A 4376-nucleotide genomic window follows, 5' to 3' on the forward strand; every position below is an offset into this window, starting at 1 on the left:
AGGAGTGAGGAACAATTTTGCATCTCTTTCAGCAGCCTTATTGTGATTTCATAGACAGTGGAAGTTTATCATGTTATGTAAGTAATATGACATTGACCGATTTGAGTTTTAAATATATAACTGGCTGCTGTGCAGAAATGGAATTGGCTTTTAAGAACAAAGACAGTCCTAAGGAGACAGTTATAAGGCAGCAGCCCAGTTCAGGAGAAAAATGATAAAGGTTTTAATGAGAGATGTCATGATCGGATGACATGTAGGATGTTGTAAATAATAATAATAATTAATAATAAAATAATAATAGGTTTAGTAGCGATGCTATCAGGGCTTGATGAATGAGTGAAATTCAGGAGACTAAAAAGGAAAGAGGAGAGGGAAATTTAAGGATGATACTGGCATTTTCTTGGGAACTGAGTTGGCACTAGAGGTAGAGATGACATAACCTTTGGACATCTTTAGCATGAGGTGTCCATCCTCAGAGTCTGGGAATTCATTCCACCCAAACCTGGAATTTAAAATACAAAGGAAAAGGCTCCAAATGACTAAAGTGGGCCTTCTCTGCCATATATCAAACAAATAAGTGGTGGAGTCTCTATAAAAACTTTGATTTAGTTCTTTAAGTCTCTAGATAAAGATGTGAAAATGTTTTGAGTCCCTCCAGCCTTCTTTTCTGTTCAGAAGATCTGCTTTTATAGAAGACAAATCTGTCTTGCTTCTTGTTTCCTGTCTGTCTCAAAACAGAAGTAAAAGTTCTAAGTCAGAACCATCAGTATAAATTAAATTAATTAAATATATCAAAGTTCACATTATTTTCATATACAATTGACCCTCCACATCTGCAGGCTCCACATCCCTATATCACACCAACCACTGATAGAAAATATTTGAAAAAAAATTCCAGAAAGTTTCAAAGAAGCAAAACTTGAATGCACTGCACACTGGCAACTATTTACATAGTGGAGTTTGTTGTTCCTGAATTAAAAAATAATTGTTCTTTTTGATTTTTCTTGGGGTATAGTTGATTTACAATGTTGTGTTAGTTTCTGCTGTACAGCAAAGTGAATCAGTTATACATATATCCACTCTTTTTTAGATTCTTTTCCCATACAGGCCATTATAGAGTATTGAGTAGAGTTCCCTGTGCTACACAGTAGGTCCTTATTAGTTATCTGTTTTATATATAGTAGTGTGTATGTGTCAATCCCAATCTCCCAATTTATCGTCCCCATCCCCAGGTAACCATAAGTCTATTTTCTACATCTGTAGCTCTATTTTTGTTTTGTAGATAAGTTCATTTGTAGCCTTTTTTTTAGATTCCACATATAGCGTTTACATTGAATTTAAACTATTTTCATAGCATTTCCATTGTATAAGGTATTATAAGTAGTCTAGAGATGACTTAAAAGTATACAGGAGGATGAGCAAAGGTTATATACAAGTCCCTTTTCTACAAGGAACTTGTACATCTGCAGATTTTGTTATACAACAGTGGGGGGGGGGGTCCTAGAACTAATCCCCCATGGATACTGAGGGGCAACTGTATACCCAGTTTAAACCTTGTTAAAATCCCTGAAATATTTCCTGAGAAAAAATAGCAAACAGAAAAATCCAACAAAAACTACTTGAAATCTGAGCATTTAGATTCATATAATATGTATTTTTAGGTCTATAAATTCTTCATCCTGTAACAAAATGTATTTCAAGAATTAATGTTTTCTTTTTCAAATGAGCATCAAGTAAATTAATTTCCCAGTAGGAAGACTATATCCAATTGAAATATCAGTACAACTCAAATTGAACATATTTCATGAATTAAATCGCCCACTTTACTAGGTTCTAACAATAATTCAAAGGTATGCAAAAATTTACTCTTCATTTATGAGAAAATAAGACAGTTTGCAATTTTATTCTGAACTTAAAATGGTATATACCATCCTTTTATATTTTTGTACTTTTTATTGTTAGTCTTTTAAAATTCTAGATTTTTCCCACACTTCCCAAGTATACACACAACTAATAATTGAAATGCCAATCTCTACAATCTTGGGTAAGACTTTTTGTAGAATTTAGCTAGATTTTAAACTACATACTTTTAAATAACTTTGCCAGCCAAAACTTTCAGGAATTTAGTCTTGTATTTCCTCTTTCATTCTCAGTGAATCTGTAGTTGATTTTGTACATCAGTCAAGACAGTATGGTACTGTCACAAAAATAGAAATATAGATCAATGGAATAAGACAGAAAGCCCAGAGATAAAGCTGGGCACCTACGGTCATCTAATCTATGACAAAGGAGGTCAGAATATACAATGGAGAAAAGACCCTCTCTTCAATAAGTGGTGCTGGGAAAACTGGACAGCTACATGTAAAGGAATGAAATTAGAACACTCCCCAACCCCATACAAAAAAACAAACTCAAAATGGATTAAAGACCTAAATATAAGGCCAGACACTATGAAACTCTTAGACAAAACATAGGCACAATACTCTTTGAGAAATCGCAGCAAGATCTTTTTTGATCCCGCTCCTAGAGTAATGAAAATAAAAACAAAAATAAATAAATGGGACCTAATTAAACTTCAAAGCTTTTGCACAGCAAAGGAAACCATTAACAAAAAGAAAAGAAAACCCACAGAATGGGAGAAAATATTTGCAAACGAAGTGACTGGCAAGGGATTAATCTCCAAAATATGCAAACAGCTCAGCAACTCAATGTAAAAAGAAACAACCCGATCAAAAAATGGGCAGAACACCTAAATAGACATTTCTCCAAAGAAGACATACAGATGGCCAAGAGGCACATGAAAATATGCTCAACATCACTAATTACTAGAGAAATGCAAATCAAAACTACAATGACCTATCACCTCACACCAGTCAGAATGGCCATCATCAAAAAACCTACAAACAGTAAATGCTGGAGAGGGTGTGGAGAAAAAGGAACCCTCCTACACTGTTGGTGGGAATGTACAGCCACTACAACGTACAAATTGACACAGCCAGTATGGCGAACATTATGGAGGTTCCTTAAAAATACTAAAAATAGGGCTACCATATGACCCAGCAATCCCACTCCTGGGCATATACCTGGAGAAAACCATAATTCAAAAAGATATATGCACCCCAGTGTACATTTTAGCACTATTTACAATAGTCAGGACACGGAAGCAACCTAAATGTCCATCAACAGATGAATGGATAAAGAAGATGTGGTATATATGTATATATGTGTTACATATATACAATGGAATATTACTCAGCCATAAAAAAGAACAAAATAATGCCATTTGCAGCAACATGGATGGACCTAGCAATTGTCATACTGAGTGAAGAAAAACAGTATCATATGATATCACTTATATGCGGAATCTAAAAAAGAAAGGGTACAAATGAACTTATTTACAAAACAGAAGTAGAGTCATGGATGTAGAAAACAAACTTATGGTTACCAGGGGACAAGGTGGGGGTTGGAGGAGGAATAAATTGGGAGATTGGGATTGACATATACACACTACTACTATATATAAAATAGATAACTAATAAGAACCTGCTGTATAGCAAAGTGAAAACTACTCAGTACTCTGTAATGGGTAAAGAATCAAAAAAAAAAAAAAATAAGAGTGGATATATGTATATGTATAACTGATTCACTTTACTGCACACCTGAAACTAACACAACATTGTAAATCAACTATATGCTAATAAAAATTTTTTTAAATGACCCTCACTTACTTTAGGTTAAAGGAATTTTGACAAATCTATTTTCTAAAAATAGAAAGCAAAACAAAGAGCTAAATATTAAACAATTATTAAATATAAAAGAATTAAATATTAAAGATTTTAAAAAATATTAAATTTTTTTTTAAAATTAAATATTTAAATATTAATTTAAATATTAAAGAATTAAATACAAATATTCAGTAGAATAAGTAGCTTTTTAAATATATTAATCTCTGATAAATCTTATTCCTATGTACAGAAATTTCAAGTTTGTAAAGTATAATTCTTTGGTTCTATAATGGAACGTTAATTAAGACAACTTACTTTTAAAACACATCACTTTCAACCAGAAAGAAAAGGGAGAAAAGAAATTAAAGATGTGAGTGAAATTGATATACTGAAAATCTGCTAGGAAGACTTCTGCAAGCAACTTGAGAAATAGATGACTACGTCAATTTGTTTTAATTAATTTTTTTAAATTTCTGCTTTTTGTTATTATTGATATTTCTTTGCATTTTTTACATTCTTTGTATATTATGTGGTAAACCATTTATCATTTATATTTCCCACTGTATTTGTTCTAAACGCTTATTTCCACAGGTCACAATTGTAAATGAGTAGATTTTGAAATATAAAACAAAGACTCCCAAAGACTAAGTA

This window comes from Pseudorca crassidens, chromosome 11, assembly GCF_039906515.1.
Source record: "Pseudorca crassidens isolate mPseCra1 chromosome 11, mPseCra1.hap1, whole genome shotgun sequence".
In the NCBI taxonomy this organism is placed as follows: Eukaryota; Metazoa; Chordata; class Mammalia; order Artiodactyla; family Delphinidae; genus Pseudorca; species Pseudorca crassidens.